At 43.2% G+C, this 21,780-nt stretch overlaps 1 protein-coding gene across 2 annotated transcripts in view; it reads left to right on the top strand.

Moving 5' to 3' along the window:
* Positions 1-719: 719 nt before the first annotated feature.
* Positions 720-21,780, top strand: part of LOC126391617 (transcription factor HIVEP3) — a 55,358-nt gene continuing 34,297 nt past the window's right edge. For both annotated transcript variants that reach the window (XM_050046496.1, XM_050046495.1), the window contains exon 1: positions 720-976. The gene's annotated coding sequence lies outside the window, so the exon portion shown is untranslated. The remainder of the gene's footprint in view (positions 977-21,780) is intronic.

Below are 21,780 nucleotides of genomic sequence, written 5' to 3'. Positions count from 1 at the left end.
GGATGAGGTGTGCTGCCAGTCACCACCACCACCTGTGAGCTCTGATGTCCACTGGCCTTTAGAGCGCCATTTGATCTTAAGGCTACCGATTCATGCAGCAGTCACAGCTGCCAGTGCTGCTTCTCTCTGTGACCTTTACTGTATCTGACCCGCATCACCCACCCCCCACTCTTGGTCCCTCAGGTATGAGGAGGTCAGACAGACAGGGTCGTCAGATCAGCAGGAAATTCACTCAGAGCTGTGTGCAAAGGATTGCAAAACACTGCCTGTGACCCTTCAACAGTTCACACAGTCATCCAGGAGAAGTTAATTGATTTGCGGCCTCAGATCCTGACCTCCATTATATCTCTCTTGTGTGTGATGCCATGTCAGCATCACTTAAGGTGGGCTATTTATTCTTGCGGTGTAGCAGGAAGGTGTGTGTGTGTGTGTGTGTGTGTGTGTGTGTGTGTGTGTGTGTGTGGGGATGAAATGTTGCTGCAGAGTCAGAGAGCAATCTGAAGTAAACCAGCTCTGATCAGAGGGTGCGTGATTACCCCAATCAGTCTCTCCGGTTTAAGCATGAGGTTGCCTGGCTAATTAGGATTAGTAGCATTAACCAGGAACTTCTCTTCGCAGCCAATGGGCGCCTCCAGCACCTCATGATTATTCATGAGGCGGGCCCGACGCGCCAGCTCACTGGTGGAGGCTGAGAGGGGGGCGGTGCCCACCGGACCTGCCGTGCGGGGTGGTGCGGAGCCGCTGAGTGTGTTTTGCGTAGGGCGAGATGTTGTTTTGTTGTGGCGATCAGCTGAATGTGGCATCGCCGTCCGGTCTGACACAACAGTGGGAAGCACCCCGAGCCCCTCCGGCTGTCCCTCCCCACAAACGCGGGCACGGAGAGCAGCTCTATCCAGCATCGCAATCCAGGAAATGCGGACTTCTGGCCCTTTCACTACGGGATAAATGGCTGCAGCGCCCGTACTGTAGCAAGCTGGTAAATATTAACCGTAATATTACTGCCTGTTTATGACTTAGTTTCCGCTGTGTTGCAGCGGTTGTCACGTTGAGGAGTGATGTGGTGTGAAGTTGAGCGCCGGGATCCCACCCGTGTTCTCACAGTAAAGAGTGTGTCATGAAGTTGCCTCGTTATGTGTTATAATGATGTGTGATGTGGAGGAATAAGAAGCGAAGATGAGCTGAATGCAGCAGGCAGTTCAGAGGGATTTTTGGAGAGTCTACGGTGCGCGCGGCGGCGGGGGCGCTGCACATACAGCTGACAGCATATGCTCCATCACGTCCCTTCATTCACCCCGTTTGCCCTTAATAACAAACCGGCTGAGGAGAGCAACAGTGCGGCACTGACACACGCAGCCTGCGCTCACAATCTAACTCCCGATCCGGGCCTGTGAACTTATTTGTAATGGGTTACACCTACACTTGCCAGATTTTTAGGGGATGACATCATGCTTTTGTGTACTCCGCTGTTATGTGATAGATGGGTGAAGTTGACCAAAACAGGTTTATTTTGTGCGCCTGTTCAGCCAGAAACTCTGCCTCAAGTTCAGCTGACTGTTATATTGCCACACTTTTCCACGCAGGGTTCACCTTTAGGCTACACAGCTAGGTAATGACAGTGTTGTGTTAGGAGGGGATTTGCATACAGACACACGAATGACTGTGTGACTGTTGTCTGACATGTTTATTATGCTAAATAGTTTCCCTTGGCTACAAAGTTAAACCATGTATCTACATGTTGATCTATCTATCTATCTATCTATGAACTCTAAGTGTCAGTACCATGAGCTCATAAGCATGACCTGTGTGAGTCTATTGATAGAACATATTAATATTACATCAGAAGAAGAATTCAGAAAATAAGATGCTTGATCATGGGCAGATTATGAGACAATGGACCCCCTGGGCACAGATGTGCAAAAGGCCCCACCACCTCTCCTACACAGGAGCAAGATGCATAGACTTTGTAGTGGTTTTGCATCTTTTGTTGTTGCTGTTTTGCAGTTATATTGTGTCTATTTGCATCTCCCTGTGGTCTTTTTGTGTGTCTTCTACTCGTCAGTGTGTGTTCATTTGAAAGACATTAACCAGTGAAAGCCAGGGGCAGGCCCTGACACTTTGGGCCCCTGGGCCTGTGCAGCATAGGCCTGTTCAGTAATCCATCCATGTGTTTGACATGAGGCAAAGCCACTGCACGTTTTGCATCTCTAATACCAGTTTGACAGGAAGTGAGGTAAGCACAGCACTTGAAGAGCGTCGCTCTCTGCAGATGAAGATGACAGTGGTTACACAGATGTCTGCCCTAAAGCCAGGTGCTGCTGAGAAATGTTTTTTTTTTCTAAATATATATCAGTGGAGGTTGAATGTCTCCTCATTGCAACTCTCCATTCAATCTAAAGGAATGTGGATGTAAAAGAAAATAGTGTGCTTCCCTCAGCTCAGGGTCTGTGCTGTAACTTACAGCACAGAAATACAGTTAAGTGTCAAAGCATGGTGGGTGACGGGGGGATGAGTGGAGAGAGGCCAATATGCAATTATTTCTTATTGAATCAGCACAAAGTGGCAGCCTTACACAGTGCTCCACTCTGGCCTGGATCAAGACCACTTGTGGTGCTGGCTGAAGAAAGGCGCTAGCTCAGCAGGCACCCGAAGAGAGCGCTACTCTATTTCCTTGCAAATTTCCAAGATTGTCTGACAACGTGAAGCATTTGATCGTTGAAAAAAAAAAGAAGAAGAAAAAAAAAGGGCTTTGGGGATTACTGCCATTTATGGTTTCAACATGGATGGGGATAAAAGCTGCGAGTCAGACTTACTTTGATGTTTTTATACCGTTGTAACTTGGCTGAAATGTTAGAAGGTGCCTTGTAAAGAATAATTACTACTTTTTTATAGCTGGAAGTGAATGTGCTGTTATCTGTAGCCTATAGCTGTACAACCTGTTTTCAAACCACTCAACAGTTTAGCGGTGCCAATTCATTACAGAAAGCTCTGGTATTCAGTATCGTAGCTGCAGACTTGCGCAGTGAGTTAGCTCAGGTACAATAAAAGCGCAACATGACTCTCTGTCAGCACTAACACTGATTACTGAAGACCTCAGTCAGTTAGGCAGGCAGGAATGTGTGTGCTTGTTTGTCTATATCTCTCCCTGGCACAAGCAACGCGCCACATGGAAAAGGGCAGTTTTCTGCCAATTAACACAGAACCACTCAACACCTTATGCAGTAAATCCGTACTTTCGCTCACGCGGCATACCCTCACCACTTCTCCATCTCTCACACACTGAGTCAGCCTTGCAGGTGGCAGCGTGTTGATCTAAATGCATGAGATGCCATCGGCAGGGAGAGGGTCATGTGGAGTTCCTGCTCAGACCTTCAGACACACCTCATGCAGATAACAAGGTCTGATAACCGGGCCACGTCGGAGCAAAGGATCAGGGGATGATCTGCAGCTTTTTTTTCTTTCAAGTTAAGAGTTTAGTCTGAACCTTTAAAGTGGAATTCTTAGGTGTGACACGGATGGTGTGACCCCATAATAAAAAAAATAAATAAAAAAAAAGCCAACAAGCGTGTCAGTTGGCACTCTGCTCTGCCTCACGCATGACTGTTGGCATGGCAGATTACACCGAGTATTAAATGGCATGTGCGAGCATGTTTTAAGTTTTGTTTTCTCTGAGTGAGCATGCAAGAAGGACGTCATTGTTATCAGTCTCCTGCAAGAAAAATAAACACGCACACACAGTGAAGGCTGTAAAATCCTGGTGGCTGGTGGACACAACCTTTTCATGTCCCTGCTGATGGTCATTAATTCTGTTCTCTGAAGCACCAGAGAAGAATAGAGCCACTGTAGTGCTGGCAGACCGGAGTGAACCAGGAACAAGACTTTGGATACACATTTGTACAAACACACAGCACATACACACATACACAGGATGCAAAATGGAGGCCAGGAGTGCCAGTCTGGCAACTTCACTATTGCCCCACTAGCCTAAAAATTTTATAGCATGCAGTCAGATTTCAGACTGCACATTACTAACTACCACTTCTAAAAACTGCACAGCTCTCTCACGTTAATTCAGATATATTGTTACTATTTTCTTACAACTTTATTCTATCCTATATGTATGTGTCTTGATTTTTGCAGTGGCTTTTTAATTCTTTAATTTAATTTTCTCTTACTATGTTTACGTCATAATATGAGCATGAATGATTGTCTGTCTCTATGTGTCCGCCCTGTGATTGCCTGGCAACCTGTCCAATGTGTACCCCGCCTCTTGACCCATGTCAGCGGTAATAAGGCTACAGCACACCCGCAACCCTTAACAGGAAAAGTGGTTATGGACAATGAGTGAATGAATGGATGTTTATGTCATGCACCTAAGGGTGTGACATTGGTTTAAGAAGCTGGGGAAACACAATAAAAGGAGGGATTTTGGGAGGCTTCCCCTCAAAAAAAAGTATGACTTGAATCCCATTTCCTGCATTTCTTCATACATTCCCAGACAACAGTAACCAAAACAAAATCTAGTGAACAATTAAGATGGTCATCATGCTAAATTCTGCCAGAGTAGTGCTAATCATGCTAAATATGATGCTCCTCTGCGGCTTTTTTCAGAGAATATTAGAGCAAAATCAGCAACTAAGTTCACATTCTTTGCCAGAATAGCTGTCCAAACAATAGCGAATTAAGCATGAATTTTGTTGTTAAAAATAATTGGAAGATTTGGGGAAAGGAGAGGGGCCAAACAGGATTTTAAAAAGAGGATGGAGCATCTCCCCATCCCCAATTACGCTTCAGTATGCATCAATACAGCTAAGCAGATTTCTTGTATGTGAAAACCTACTTGGCAATAAACCAGATTCAGCTTCAGTGTAATATGTTCTGAATAGATTTCGTCTGGTGGCTTCACTGTCGTCAGTGGTTCTGCTTTTGTGCCATTTGGGTCAGTGTGTGTGTGTGTGTGTGTGAGTCAGGGCGTGCGGTTGTTTATCAGTGTCTGGCCTCTGCTCAACCCCTAGCCCAGGCCGGTGTGTTGGCTGCCCCCTTCAAATGCAGATAGAATTTCCTTGTGTTTGCCAGAGAGCAGGAGTCTGTGTTGTATATGTGTGTTAGTGTGCCTGCCCGGCCCCTGCTCCCATGTGTGCCAACCGAGGTTATGTAACGATATATGTGGACGATGATGTACAGATGGCGCAGGTTTTGACTGGGAGAGGGCGTACAGCGGAGGGGTTATTCATTCAAACACTCCCCTTTGTATGAGTTAATCATTAGCTACCTTGGCACAGTGGAATGTCGAAGGGTTTGCTGTTTGTGATGGCAGTCCTCCCTCCAAATAGTTTGTTACATCATTCTAACTCTTCACCAGGCCGTAATGAATCATTCTGGCAAGATTTACGTTATCTATTGTTCTCTTATAATCTGTTTTTGTCTTGTATCAACATTGAGGGCATTTTTGCGCAGGTGTTCACTTTCCACAGTGGCCAGTGTTGTGCAACAGTGATTGTCAGCTTGTGCGCTGCTCACCACAGGTATGTCTGTAAAGGGCTCTGCCAGGGAACTCATAGGTGACGCTTGTGTAACGTTCATGCCTGGAAAAAGTGATAACACACGTCGTAGCTTATCAATTGCTGGATATTCAGTTTTGAATGAAGGAGTCGAACGTCACCCTCAGGAGGGTGGGCGTGAGCTCTCTCGTCAGGATTCTGTGTTGCCTTGAAAGATCAGCCATAGATGCACGCCCAGTGTGTTTATTGATCGTTGATGCAGGCGAGGTATCACATTTCGCAACGAGATATCTCTGCCTCTTCCAAATCTCTTGCTTTCTCGTCTCCGGGTCCCATGATACCCCCCGTGACCACACCCCTCAGCTCCCACACTGCATCTGCACAGATCACAGTCTGCAGGTGTCTGTTCACCACACTGATCAGTGTTGATTAACTAACTACTCCCAAAATAACTTTGGGTTTATCTCTTTACTTCCTCCAAAACGTGTTTCACAGTTAAATTTTGGCCACTGTTGCCTTACTTGGTGCCATGACGACGTGTAAAATGTATAAATGTGTGAGAGACGATGAAGGAGAAGAGAACAGGGACAGTAAAATATACTTTTCTAATGAACAGGATATTTTTGTCCTTACAGGCTTCCGTCTTTATTTTTCCTTTCTTTGGAGACGATTCTTTTCCTCTCCTCTCCTCTCCTCTCCTCTCCTCTCCTTTCCTCTCTTCTCCACTTGTTTCTTTTCCTCTCCTCTCCTGTCCTCTCCTCTCTTCTTTTCTTCTCCTGTCCTTTCATCTCTTTTCCTCAAATCTCTTCTCCTCTCCTTCCCATTGCTGTCCTCTAGTTTCCTCTCCTCGTCTTTTCTTTTCTCATTTCCTCTCCTGTCCTTTTCCTCTCCTCTCTTCTCATTCCTTTTCATTTCTTTTCCGTTTTTTATCCCATCCACTAGTTTGTTCTCCTCTTCTCATTTCCTCTCTCCTCCTTTCCTCTCCTGTCCTCTAGTTTCCTTTCCTCTCCTCTCCTTTCCACTCATTTCCTCTCCTCTCTTCTTATTCCTTTTTATTTTGTTTCCTCTTCCCATCCTCTTGTTTCCTTTTTCTCGTTTCCTCGTGTTTCTTCTCCTCATTTTTCCTCGTTTTCTCTCCTCTCCTTTTTTCTCCTCCTCTCCCTTCCTCTTGTCCACTCCTTTATTCTCCTCTCTTCTTGTTCCTTTTCATTTTGTTTCCTCTTGTCTACTGTCTTCTAGTTTTTCCTTTTGTTTCCTCTGTTTCCCTCTCCTGTCCTCTTGTCTCTCCTCTCCTTTCTTTTCGTGTTTTCTTCTTTTGTTTCCTTTCTTTTCTTCTTGATTTTCTCATCTCATTCTTTTTCTCTCCTCGTCCTTCCTGTCCTTCCTCTCATTTGTTTCCTCAGATCTCCTCTCCTTTCCTCTTATTTCCTCTCCTCTCCTTTCTTTTCCTCTCCTTTCCTTTCCTCTTGTCTCTCCTCTCCTTTCTTTTCGTGTTCTCTTTTGTTGTTTTTTTTCTCATCTCATTTCTTTTTTATCTCCTCTTCCCTCCTCTCCCTCCTCTCATTTATTTCCACTGGTCTCCTCTTGTTTCCTCTGATCTCCTCTCCTCTCCTCTCGTTTCTTTGCCTCTCCTTGTCTCTCCTCCTCTCTCCTCCTTCTCTGGAGTCCTTTGTCTAAGCGTGTAAGGCGTCCCTGCTGTAACTGCGAGTGAGAATTGGAGGGGATTTCTGCTCTGCGGGAGGGTAAGAGGGCTTTGGGAGGAAAATCCTTCCAACCCTGCTGCGGATCTGCCGAGCAAATCATGGCAGCAGGCGATGCTCCAGCACAATCCTCCCCAGCCGTGTCACTGTCATTGAAGCAGAGCGGTTGAACTAACCCTGGACCCCCTCCTTTAGTCACACTCTTTAAAAGCCCTGTGAAATCTGTGGAGCAGCCTTCAGTGGAATCTAGATGTGTTTTGTCTCTCTCACGGTGCTGTCAGTCTGCGGTGTACCATGCTCAGCCTTGAGGAACGCTCTCTTACCTGGCGTGCCTTCATGCTATGAGATGTGTTGGCTTGCGGGGAGCTCTGAGGCATGCTCCTTTTTATTCTCTGGGCCATACTCTGCTGTATGATCCATAATCCCATAATCTGATGTACAGAATATCTGCAAGTTGCAACAAGTTGGTGTGAATGTGTGCTGTGGGAGGCACACATGCATGTGCGTTTGTTATTTACCGCATAGTCCCCGTAGGCAAGCTGTGCCCTGACATTGTCAGGTAAGGTCATATAAGAACACCTCATTTTAGATGCTGTTAATTATGCAGGAGTGTGGTCGACTGCCATCACTTGGGAAGGTCATTTGCTCCTCACCCCATTAAAGGGCACAAAAACTCCACAGATTTTGCTGTGTGTGTGTGTGTGTGTGTGTGTGTGTGTGTGTGTGTGTGTGTATGTGTTGCATTGGAGTAGAACTGTTCATTTTTGTTGTGGCTTTGTGATGTCGCTGATGCTGCACTGACATCCTGTTTGAGGTTAAAACTAACTTTTAAAGGCTTCGGGTTTTCACAGTTATCTTCCATTTGATGTCACACAGCAAACGAAGGTGTATTTACACAAGACGTGTTTGTGTACACTGTGTAGGTATGTCTCGGCGTGTTTATATATATTCTGCAACTGTTTATGTGCACGATGTTTTTGCTGATGCTTCCATATTGCAGCCCCTAAGCGAGGGCGTCTGTTTCACCTAATTGAAGGTCAATATTTGCGTGAGCATTCCTACAGACAACTTTCCTTGCTTGGTCTAGACAGAACACAGGCTACCACTGTACTTTAATAAAAATCAGTGTGCTTGTCATATTCTAGTGTAGCGCTGCCAAATCTATCTCTCTGCACTACGGTACGTTTATACTGTGCCAAAGCAGTGGAAAGGTCTTTCATAGCCTGCTATTATTGTGCAAGAGATGGGAAAAAAAAGCGGTTTTGTTAAACCAATCAGAATCACCAAGTGTAGGCTTAAAGTTTGCAGAGCAAACACGCTCTCTTGCTAAATTCTACAGGGGAATGATTCTGAGAAACAATGCACATGGCTAATTAAATTCAGTAAACATGTGGGGATTTCCCTGTTAGATAATACATTTTCTTATAGAGACGGGGACTCTGTCACAGCAACAGTAACTGAAAGAGACAAAAGACGAGACGCAGAATGCAGCAGTCAGCCAGTGTGGCTCCTGTGGTCAACATCTTCTGAATCAGATTAGTCAAAATCTGTGAGTAACCTGAGTCCAGAGCCGAAACAATAAGTTGATGAATCAATCAGTTGATCAACAAACCAAGTAATTACTAGTTTCATAATTGACTGGGGTTGTTATTGTGATATTTTTTTTTAGGCAAATATATAATGGGAAAAAATGCAACACATTCGCTTTGCTCCTGGAAATGGCAGCATTTGATGCTTGTCCTTGTCATGCGTATATATATTAGTAAATGGAATTTCTGGTCAGACAAAACAAGACATTTGAAAATGTCATCGTTAGCTCTACAAAGTTTTTGATATTTCATAGACCAAAGAAATCATCGTCAGACTGATCACCACTGAATAATCATTAGCTCCAGCTATATCTGGGTCTATACTGTGTGTTGCATCAAGTGAACACATCAGATAATGATTTATCGATACAGGCCGATTCTGATTATTTGAAACAGTTTCTCATTTTCTGTTCTTATTGTTAATGTTTGTTACAGTCATCCTGCTGTTCTCTGCTACTAACCTAGAAAAGAAAACTTGTTGTCATGGCACATTCTTGTTATATTTTACAGTATTGTATTGAAGTTAGAAATTCCAGTAATGTGAAAACACTAGTACTGTCACAGCAGATACAAGACACAAAGGCCCAGTTAAAGAGCTACACCAGTAGTTTTGCATGCACTTACTCTCACTAGTCGCTTTATTAGGTACACCTTGCTAGTACCGGGTTGGACCCCTTTTGCCTTCAGAACTGCCTTAATTCTTGGTGGCATATATTCAACAAGGTGCTGGAAACATTCCTCAGAGATTTTGGTCCATATTGACATGATAGCATCACACAGTTGCTGCAGATTTGTTGGATCCTGTCTCCTGGGTATATTCTCTTTTTCGGACCATCCTCTGTAAACCCTAGAGATGGTTGTGCGTGAAAATCCCAGTAGATCAGTAGTTTCTGAACTACTCAGACCAGCCAGTCTGGCACCAACAACCATGCCACGTTCAAAGTCACTTAAATCACCTTTCTTCCCCATTCTGATGCGCTGTTTGAACGTCAGCAGGTCGTCTTGATCATGTCTACATGCCTAAATGCATTGAGTTGCTGCCACGTGATTGGCAAATTAGCTATTTGTGTTGAACAGGTGTACCTAATAAAGTGGACGGTAAATATATACTTTACATCAGAGAGTGAAAATGTTAATGTATTTTGTTGACTATTCTAGGTGTGCACTGGTTTTCATTCAGTTATACACTATATGATATGTTAGTGTGAGTGTTGAAACATGCTTAAGTACTGTGATTCATCATTGTGAATGTCAAGCCTGCCTTAATTTGTGTAACCTGGTAATTCATTTTGGTTTGTTGGTCAGAGGTGAACAGAAACCAACCGTAGAGAAACTACATCCAAAGATGTACAACTGCATAGCCTTAAAAATGGTCAACAAAAATGTTAATGATATTTTAGTTAAAATAAAACTACTGTTTGTTACAAGTTAGTTTCATTTTTGTAGCTTTGCTCTTTGATAATATCAATTACAATGACATTATACTCACTAAAGTTATTGCTTAGATCTCAGAAGGCAGCGACATCGTTCCTACATGATCAGTCAGACAAGTCAGGCTGTACTACTGATCTCAGTGTAAGTCTAAGATTGTGGCAGGACAAACCCACAGTTGCTTATTTAGGTGTCTTTCTGCAAACCCTAATAATCCTTGATGAGACGGAGTTCATCCACCAGCCTCACAGTCAAACAAAAGGCACGGCAGCAGGTGAATCATCTCTGGCAGGATCAAGCTCCACAATGCACCGCAGCCTTAGTGAAGTAATCCCGTGTCACATTTGTCACACTGTCACGGTGGATTAACAGTTGAAGACGAATGGTCAGGTGATGGTGCCGCTCGGCATGAATGGCTCTGTTGGGGGAAGTTATGGATGGAAGGCAGAGAAAGCAGTTTGTTTGATGTTCTGTCACACAGAGCTGCTGACACAGACTCACCCCGGTGTAATTGAGAAAATAAACAGATGATGGGGGGAACAAAAGGTGGGTGCCGCTAGTCACAGGGCCACATGTTTATCCTCTGCTGCTGGATGCTAAAACCGAGGTTTTCATCACCTTTCGGGGGAGCGAGGATGGATGGGCTGAGGAAAAAGGCTGAGGAAAAAGGCGTAATAAAGGGAAATAGTTGAGGTCCATTCATTAATTCATTTTCTGTATTCTACCCTCTTATACTGTGCAGGATCTGCAGGGTAGCAGCACACACTGGCCTGGAGCTGCAGTGATTCATAGATTAAAGGATTATTTGTCAAGTATTAAATTAATTGCCAACTAATTTGATAATTGATTAACTGACCCTTCACTCAGTCTCGCCTCAGGACGCAAACTGGCAACTCATAACGTAGCATTGGGCCGCCCCAGACAAGGGTCCAACAACAACACATCCGTGCTCCATTGTCTCTTACGCAGTCGTTTCAGATTTCCTTCATTGTCGGGCTGGTTTTGTGGATTTGGAGCTAAATGTTGTGCCTGGGACACGTTGTGTATTAATGATACTCGTTACCTGGAGAGGTTGGAAAAAGATATACGTTTCTTCTCTGTTGCAAAACTAAAATCAGACCCTGAAAAGTGTAGGGTTAGCTAGCTAGCTACTGAAGATACAGCCAACATGCTGCTTTTGCTTTTTAATGATTATAACAGTGAATAAAGGCTGACCCTGCTGTACAGGAACCAGTGAAGGGAAGCAGGGAAACTTTGCTGATTTTCAACCTGTTGTGTGTCATCGCAGTGTGCACAGATGAACGTTTTTTGACTTCCCCAGAGATCCCTGCCTGTCCGGCAGTGGAAGTCCGAATGCTGGCAGCGGCACGGGGACGAAGCCAAACACCGTTCATCTGCACACACTGCGATGCCACACAGCTGGGTCAATATCGGTGAAGTTTCCCTTTATATTCATTGTCTTCTGTGTTGATCAGCAGTGATGTGGTGGTTCACTTTTACACTGTGATCTGTAGCCTATAGTTTGGCTTTAGCTTCTAACTATCTTTGTCTTTTTAACCTGTTGTTGCTGCTGAGTCAGTTTGACATCCTGGATATATCCTTCAAACACAGACTGCAGACCCCTCTGTCTGCTTCTCTCTGCAATCACTGTTTCATTTGTCCAAAAATATGATAATATTTCTTCAGGGAGTGCAGTTAGTTACATGCTTACTCTGACAAATCGAAATTGTTTGATTCCAGCTTCTTAAAGGTGGATATTTCTTGGTTTCTTTACTCCTCTATGACAGTAATCTTAGTGTTGTGGACAAAACAAGCGACGTGAGAATGTCATATTGAACTTTGGGAAACACTGATTGACATTTTTCATTATTTTCAGACATTTTATGGAACATTTAAACAACTAATTGATTAATCAAGAATATAATAAACAAATTAATTGTCAATTTTTAAAAGTAACAGTCTTTTTGAGAAGATGAGAATAGTCACACTACAGGTATTCGGTCATTTACACCATCCCTACAACACTTTATTATGGATTCCACTGCATGTTGTCATTGGCCAGTTCTCGTCGCATTGACGTGTCAAGGTTGAAAGCAGTTAGGTTTAAGGCAAAGAGGTCATGGTTAGAGCTACTAGCCAATCTCGGATATTCTCTGAGATTCAAGAGGTAAATTTATGAGACAAAGAACTCACAAACATACAGCCGGAAAGTCAGGTGACATAGGTTTAGGGTTAGGGAGATTAGGGTTAGGGTGGAGGTAGTAAGACGTGGTGGAGCAGGTCAAGAGCATACATTTCACATAGGAGAGCCCAGTGTAAGCCAGCATTTTCGTATTATTTTCAAACTTTATTGACTTATCACTGTCAGTTTTTAGGGTACATGAAACTGCTGAATAAACGCTGTGTACATAAACTTTAGCAGAATAGCTGAAAAGACCCATTTGTGTTTACATAATGTTTCTACATTGCTCCAATGTTCAGGAACAGGAACACCTTGGGTGCTAATGGCATTGTTGGCTCGGACACCCAGATACAAATAGCATCTTCCTAAGAATAGTCATAGTTGCAGCCCTACACTGGGCCACAGGCATGTAACAGTGAAGGTAAGTTAATTGCATATTATGACACTGAAATAAATAAGGATTTACCGCCATGGCAAAGGCGAATGCTTTGTCTTTGAAATGCATGGTGGTGTATGTTAAGGGAAAAGGACAGAGAATACTGTAGGAAGCTCTTCCTCAGTCTGAGGTGTTACAGTGAATCCTATTATGTAATCCTCCTGTCCTCAACAACCTCAAACAGTCAGCAGTCCCAGTGTTTGCGCCCAGGTAGTCCCCCACCTCCTCCCTTTTTTCTCCCCTGCTTTGCACCGTCAGCACAGTGCGAGGGAGCAACCCCAGCTTAGTCACTGCACACTTTGATTTTTCATCAACACTCTGCAACTCTAATATGCTTAATGGCACTGCGCTCACCCTCTTGAGGACCCACGTCTTGCCGCGATATCAGCTGATTGACAGGTTGCTGGGCCAGTAAAGTGGCCAGAGGGGAGGGAGAAGGACGTTGTGGTACGGGGTGGGTTCTTGGGGGTTGTGGTGCGTCTCTGGCTCCAGGGTGAATGCAATATTTCACTCTGACACCCGCACCCGTAGGGAGACCGGGAGCTGCGCGGCTGGTAGCATGTGACCAGCTGAGATAGAGGGTTCAGCTCTCTCGACTCCTCTTCTCCGCGTTCTCTCTCTCTTTCTTTGTCTCACCAAGCTGTGGCCGTGTGTATGTAGCTATCTGAGAAGCTGATCAGGATTCTTTGAGAGTACAGTAGCCGGCGCAGCAGGGCTGGGTTCCCACTCACTGCCCCTGAGTAGGGTGTCCATTACTGTGAGAGTGCCTAAATTACACAGAAGAGGGAGATCAGGAGACACCCTAGTGAGAGTTTTGGAGAGAGGGGAGGGGGGGCTGGAGGGTGTGGAGTGGAGAAATCAATTTGTCTCTGAGCGAAAATGAGGATGAGACACGTGTTGTTGCAGGCATTAAAAAAAAAGATGCCCTGTGTGTGATTATATGGTTTTAAAGTTGTCCTTATGACAAGCAGTGTAACATGATTGTAGGTCTTGAACTAACTTCTTGAGCTAAATTCCATTGGAGTTTTTTGTCAGTGTGAGAGCATAATGTTTCTTTGTCAGCCTGTGAGATGGATGGTGTCTCCGGTCTTGTGAGAGGGAGCTGTCCCTGTTGCTAAGCCCGCAACAGTCTTTCTTTCATTGGTCGTAGTTGTGTGTTTTTGGCTTGCATGATTGGTCATGTTCTTATCAGCATTACAGAGACACAAGTCATAGGTTGGATGGCGTGCTCGATGGCTTTAGAGCGGCTGTGAGGATGGGAAGAGGGCAGCATTTTCTTCTTTTGTTGCTCAAGTGCAGCTGTGGAACTCAGGAGCTGTGGTTCGCTTTGCAGAGAGTATCAGTGTTTCATCCCATCAATCTGTGTAATGCACTGTTTATTGCTTTTCTGTGTAACTACAGTGTTATCAGATCATCCTCAGCGCAGTTTTTCACTGTGAACATTGTGCTTCATTGTACTCTGCCAAGTCTTTACTGCTCTGCTCTGTATGTCATTAAACAAGCCTGTGGAAAGAAAATGTTATCCTGCTAAAGCCAGACAAGGCCTCTAGTCTGAGGGTGATGTTTATTCATGTATTTATTTCTATCCTCTATCTAATGTCAGTCATTTTACACCATGCTAGCAGGACGGCCCTGTGTATGGCAGCGTGGTTCTTTCAGGTCATGACTCATGACTTTGCACCAGGCTGAAATATTGCTAGCTGTTTGTGTTAATTGCCATGAAATTTTGTACAGACTTCCTGTTCTCAAATGTTGAATCCTATGACTACGGTGATCCCCCGACTTTTCAGTGCCACCATGAGGTTGACCTTTTTTCATTTTGAGCAAGATATTTTAACAACTATGGGATGGACTGACCTAAAATTTACTTCAGTAAATACTAGTGAGTACTTCAGTTGATGGCCAAATACCTGCAAATCTAAAGAGCTGGACTTTGAGTTAAGCGCTAATTAGCTAATTTTAGCATGCTAACAGGCAAACCAAGATATTTCCTGCTACACACAAATGTTACCATTTTCAGTGTGAGCCATTGACTGTTGGAAAATAATGAATGTAGCCACTGTGACATCAGCTATTTGTTTGTGGAATCCCATCTTGATGCATCGAGTTTGGCATCTTGGAAGTCGCCATTTTGGATCTTTTGAGCCAGAGGTGACCATATTTGGATGAGCAGGTGGAGCTTTGCAGGAGCGAGGGGTGGATCTGACTGAGGGCCCGAGGTGACACCTTGCAGACAAGTTGTAACTCGAAGTGGCCATGCGCTGAATTATGCATAACTTTATCCCTAGATTAAATTTACATGGGTGAGTTTTATAAAATATCACCCCCTGTAGAGTTGTCATAATGTTGAAATTAGCTATCGTGACCAAAACCATTATTTTATTGTGTAAACATGTTTATTTCGGCTGTGAAGTTGGGCATTTTAACACAGCGATCTATGCAGATTGACTCACTTTTGGAAACCAGCTTCATGTGGCCATTCAAGGAACTGCAGTTTTTGGTACTTCTGTGTTGGCTTCATTTTTTGAGCCACAGTATTTACCACTTGCTGAGCGTGTTGCAGAACTGCTCTACCATACAGCCATACTGTGGCTGTACACTCTATGAAAATAATATTTTAGTAGCTCATTTTGTTTCTCGGCCATAAAATATTGCTCCTCATACACTTACTAACTTCATCTTGTAATTATCTAGTAATAAACTTTATATTGTAGCTACCTCACCCTGGTAAGTTTATAGCATTTTTTAAATATCATCAGTATAATATCATAGGGACCACTGAATTCCACAAAGCCAATATATAGCCGGACATGTTTTACACCGTTTGAACTCGTAAACTGAGAGGAGGTTTATGTTGATGTCTGAGTGAAGGTTAGACCTGTCAGCCATCATTCTTACAGCCTACGTGAAATGACGTCTCTTCAACCAAGCGCCTGTTCAGTCTTGCCAGACCACAATGAGCAGCACTGTGGGCTGACAGGACAGGGGCTGCAAAGACCTGCCTAATGGGATTTTGTTGTGTTTGGGACAGGTTGTATTTTTGGTAGCATGTGTATGCACATGGTGTATGCATAAATATATATGTGCCTGATTGTAAAATCCAGGGAGTGTTCTCACTCGATCAGAAATCACAAACCTCAGCTGGTGAGCTCCGCTTCTCTCTGTACCTCCTTCCCTTTGTTGCGTTTGTTCAGATGCTGGTTAACTTTGAGGGTATGCACAGTTTGAGTTTTCTCCAATTTGTAGCCAGACTGCTTCAAAGATGAAGTTATCCTACTTGCCAGTCCTCAGATTAGATTTTCTCGGTCTTTAGATTAGATTTCCACTCTCACTGGAGAGCACGTCTTGACATTTGTTTAAGTTTTGTGGGTTCAGGCTTATGACTGCCTCATCTGCTATGTAAATATACTGTAAACACATTTCTGTTCTTCTGAAAAGTTAGCTCTTTGAGTCCTGTATCTCTGTAGTGGTGACATTTGTTTTATAAGCAGCAAAACTTAATCAACGTAATAATTCTAAGCTGAGGTTAAGTTAAAATAGCTTGATTGAAACCACTGATTAAATCTTTATAATGAAACATTTACTGAAGAACAATTGAATAACTTAGAGTCAAGTATTTTTTTCTCAAAACTGTGGTGGAAACTTGGATCGTGTCTGTCAGGAGAAACTGACTAACTGAATCTGTCTGAATCTACAGCTGCTGACCACAAAAAGTCAGTTGACGAGCTTGTTAACCACGCATGTCATCCAGCGGTCTGCTCTCTAGGGAATTAACGGACTTCTAGTGACTTGTTTATTCTATTACTAACAGTGTGAACGTATAGTCTGTGTTTCAGAGACAAGACTGTTAATTGTAAGGGGAGTATAGAGGAATTTTATCCTGGAGAAAGTCACAACCATGAACCACTTTTTTTATTCCCATGTATGTTTTAATGGCTTGAAAGAAAAGTGTGCTCTGACCTTAAAATGTTATTACCTTGGCAAACGTCAGTGTGGTTTCAGTTGGCTGCTACATCAGCAAAGCAAGAAATCAGGCGCTATGTTGACTGTAAGATGTATGGAAATTGAGTTACTGCCATCAATCAGCAAGCTGTACAATTGTACAGTTTGTTTGGTGGTTAAAAGGGAAAATACTTAATACTTTTTCATATACATGTACATATTAGAATTCATACATTTGGAGAATTTCTGTTGTGTTTTGACTGAGATCACAAAAGAGGTGTGCAGCTGAATCATCTGTGCTGACCACAGAGATGATGAATTCAAAGCACAGAACACTGAAATTCCATCAGTGAAAATGAAACAGCAGCAGAAAACTGTTGGATGCATAAGAGGGTGTTCCTGTCCCGAGTATCTCCGTAGTACAAATGCTCAGCCACAAAAAAATAAACAGACAACAGTGTGCTGTCATTACATGAAAGCACAAATAGATGTTACATATTCTGTTGACTATGTACTTTCAAGATTCAGATGTCCTGTCTTTTACGAAGTACTTCATACCAACATTTTGAAAAAGACTTATTTTGCTTAAAAACACTTTCACATGTGTCCATTAAATAGAAGGGTACAGTTAGCAGCCAGTTAGCTTAGCTTAGCACAAGGACTGTAAACATGGGTAAACAGCTAGCTTTGCTCTGTTCAGTGATAAAAAAAAAAAATCTTCTCTGTTTTTATACACATTAAACAAATGATTAATAATGGGTTAATGAGGGAGCTTTAGAGGTGCTGGTGTGCAGATTTTGTTACTATTTGACAGAGCCAGGCCAGCTGTTTCCCCCTGTTTCTATTCTTTGTGCTAAGCTAAGTGACAGTTATGTGGGATTTATACTTATGCATCAAATCGACGCCCTACCCTACGCCATAGCCTAACTACACATCGCGGCAAGACAGACCTCCCGTCAATTTTTGTAAGCTGAAACATTTTCCCTCAGTGTAAAGAAGCTTTAATTTACTTTTATTTCACAGATAAGAAACAATAAATTGTGAAGACAGTAAAGCCTCCACTAAAATTGCATTTTAAGTCTTATGTGTGATTTATCCTTTAGGGATTAGGGATTTATCCTGGCTTCATATGAGCAGAGGAAATCTCCACTTGTCGCTAGGCTAATTTATACAATGTAAAAGTAAAATGCCATAGGCTGGCGCTAATAACGTTAGCATGTTACATTCATTTGGTAAACGTGTTTAGTATAATACAGTTGTTTTGTCGGTGAAGCTTGTGAGTTGTAATGGAGCGGAATTTTGTGACGTTACCTTTGTTGCTGTTGTCCCTGGCGTCATATGAGCAGAGGAAATGTCCGCTAGCCGCAAGGCTAATTCATACAAAGTAAAATGCCACAAGCTTGTGCTAAAAACATTAGCATGCTGTATTTGTGGGGAAAATGTGTCCAGCAAAACACAATTGTGCTTTGTCTGTGAATGCTGCGAGTTATAGCGAAGCTAGTTGAATTTGAAATTGTTGCTATTAAGTCATGTTTAATGTGTGTTTAATCGACTAAACTTTACAGCACTTCACAGAAAACCCATCGCTGACAAGTGTTTTGGTGGTGTAACTGCAGCAGAACGGCGTAGGCCGTGTGCATAGGCTCCGGCGTGGGCTCTGTGTAGAGCCGAGGCACAAGTATAAATTTTATATTAAATAAAAAAGAAGAGTTTATTTGCAAAAACAGATAAGACCCATTCTAGAGAATAAATCACCAGTTTGATTGGTATTAATTTCAGAGAACAATAAAAAACGTGATTTATGAATATTTAAAAACTTTGAGATATCTCATCTAAACAGGCGATACCAGTCTGGCTGATATTCCCTGGCTTGTACACGCAAAAACCGGATTTTATAAATGAAACAGAGATATCTGTTTTTGCCAATGAGCCCTTCATGTCATCTTCTTATCTAACTCTCTGCCAGAATGCGAATAAGTGTTCTATAAATATTGATCTATTATTTTAAACAGCTCAGAATCCTAACACCTTTTTACTTAAACTTAGAGGCACACAAACCTAATGATGTCAAGCCACTTGGTTTCTCACAAATTTTCCACAGTAACTCTGCGTGCCCCTGCCCCTCTATTAATCTGTCACATTGCTGCGTTTAACTTGTTTGGTGCATATCAAGCTGTGACTACCTGCGTTTAAACAATTAGATGTGTGAGCTTTGGGCTTAATTGCCTGATGATTTTGCTTTTTAAAAACCAGGGCAGCGTACTACGTGAGGTGACTTATGCAGTGAAAAAACAGTGATATAAAGTGGTAGAAAGTCCTGATATTTCTGGAGAAAACTTTTAGTTTTTATTATGATATAAAAATCTAAAGTGTAGTTCTTGAGGAGGAGATAGCCGTGGTTGATAAGCAGCTCAATAATGCCTCCACGAGAGTGTGGTAAAATTAGGTAATTTTGGGTTAGCGTAATATTAAATTAATGGGCGTGTGGTTTCAGGTGTCAATTATATTTAGCATTTTGCAGCAGGTTCAAACCGGTATCACCCAATTGGAGCTATTTCCATTATAATCGCCAATTTGCTTCAAAATGTGACTGCCTGACACCCAGTCTGCAGTCCTGAGGTGAGCAGACCTGAGGTTACGCCGAGATATCTGGTAACCTGGCATAACAGAACGCTCTTACAGTAAACATTCTCAGTGGGTAAACAATCTCTGAGGTAACAATGATCCAATGTGTGTACCCCTACAGAGAAGCCAGTGAAGGCTGGCTCAGGGCATGTTCAGAGACACTGCTTCAACCTGTATTGGATGACAAATTAGCCGTACGTAACAGGGCAAGAACTAACAGGAAATCAATGTATCCAGCCACCTATACTACATCAATACAGTGTCTCACTTTCTTGCCATAAGCCTGCTCATCTCGCTGTCTTTCTCTCTCTTTTTTTTTTTCTCTCTCTCTCTGGCTGTGTCTCTGCAGTGTGCTTCTTTGAAAGCCACAGCATCTCTATTTTAAGGACGTCTTTGTTTCTCTGCTTTGTATTCAAATGATCAGGCTCGCAGGCAGGAGGATGCAGCTCTGAGGACGAGCAGGGTTTGTGTGTGGAGGAGAGGAAGCGAGAGAGAGAGGTGGCGAGCCGGCTTTCAGAGTTAGGTTTCTCCTAACCAGATCTTTATGAGGTGATGACAGCTGGAGGAATGCACCGCTAATTCCCCTAATGTGGGGTCACGTGACCTTAGGGGGCTCGCTTACCTTCCAGAGCGATTTGAACAGTCTGGCTGGTCAATTTTTTTTTTTAATTTTAATTTTATATACTTTATTAATCCCCGAGGGGAAATTCAATTTTTCACTCTGTTGTCAATTACACACAGGTCTGAACACACACATGCACAAACAGGACCAATACATGCACTAAGTGGAGAGATGTCAGAGTGGGCTGCCCATGACAGGCGCTCTGAGCGGTTGGGGGGTTCGGTGCCTTGCTCAGGGGCACCTCGGCAGTGCCCAGGAGGTGAACTGGCACCTCTCCAGCTACCAGTCCACGCTCCATATTTTTGGTCCGGACGGGGACTTGAACAGGCGACCCTCCGGTTCCCAACCCAAGTCCCTATGGACTGAGCTACTGCCGCCCCAAGGGGGGAGAATAATGTTCCATCTATAACGTGCGTGTCATATAATGTATATGATTTGATTTCATTCAGGAGCAGTGTGCAGGAATTTGGGTTTGTTGCCCTGGAACCAGACCAGGCTGTGTGTGGCCTTCCCTCGTGGCCAGACTAGACTGCACCTCCCAGCAACAATGAGTGCAGCCACTGACACATTTCTGTCCGTCTGCTAATGCAAAGTGGGCCAGTTGGTTTGCAGTGGGGTGGACCGTGTTTGGCTTACAGTACAGCGCAGACTCATGAAGGTGCTCCCCAATATTTTAGCAAGCAAAATTAGCAAATAACTTTTTTTTACACTAACCTGACTTCCTTGTAGTCAGAGATTTGTGAAAGACATTGGATGCCAGAGTGTTTTGCTTGTCCCTGGTGCTTAGTTACTAAGCAGCGTGCAGGTATTGACACTCATCTTGACGCCTTAAGCCTTCTCGACCTAGTGTTTACAGTACAGTGAGGCTCTGTTTCTTTAGCACAGTGTTGTTGACAACTGTTACTGTAAAGATAAGATTAGCACAGTGAAAGCAGAGTGATGATTTATTGTGTTTGGTGAGAAACAAGCTGGATGTAACGAATACATGTGTGACACTGGCACACTGTGGAAAGATACTAATATGAAGCTTTGAAGCTACTTAAAGGTTTGATTCAAATCAGTATTGATAATAATGTTGATATTTTTGGTGCCTATCCATGCAGAAAGTTTTGCTCGTTTTGCCCAGGTTTTGAGATATTGGTCTCTGACATTTACGCCTCCACCTCATTATTGTGGTGCTGAAAGCATTGAAAAGTTGCATTTATGAAAAAAAATGTACAGCAACTTTTTGTTTTCAGATGATGTCTACATCATTCAGCGTAATTCATCCAACACTGTCAGCGGTGTTCACAGACTAGATCTAGCTCTATCTAGGGATTACCTTAGTAGTCAGGACATTGTTTCTGGTAAGAGATATTAAAGTTAAACCCCCTAAAACTTTATCAAAATTACATATTTTTTTGTATTAAAAAAAAGCCCTTCATGCCTTAAAATAGCTTCAGTATAACTCTACACCTTTGCCTCATTTAGTATGCACGCATCTATGAATATGCAAACTGGCCCCTGCCTCTGTTCCCCCGCCCCTCAGCCTACTCACCTTCGGCTCTGCTCATCAAAAGCCCTTTTTAAACAGGAATTGTGCAAATTTGCAGGAAAGCCCAATCAGTCTTTTTTTCAGCATTGGCAGTATAAAAACAAAATCGGGGAGTGCAGCAAAATGCCGCCTACCTACTTTTGTTTACAGAATGCGCCTTTTTCTGGGCAATGGGGGGCATGTGCAAGTTACAAAACATGTAGCTCAGCGTGTGACGTAAA

This window comes from Epinephelus moara, chromosome 6 (assembly GCF_006386435.1).
Source record: "Epinephelus moara isolate mb chromosome 6, YSFRI_EMoa_1.0, whole genome shotgun sequence".
NCBI classification, from domain to species: domain Eukaryota; kingdom Metazoa; phylum Chordata; class Actinopteri; order Perciformes; family Serranidae; genus Epinephelus; species Epinephelus moara.
This window is presented reverse-complemented; position numbering and strand designations above follow the sequence as displayed.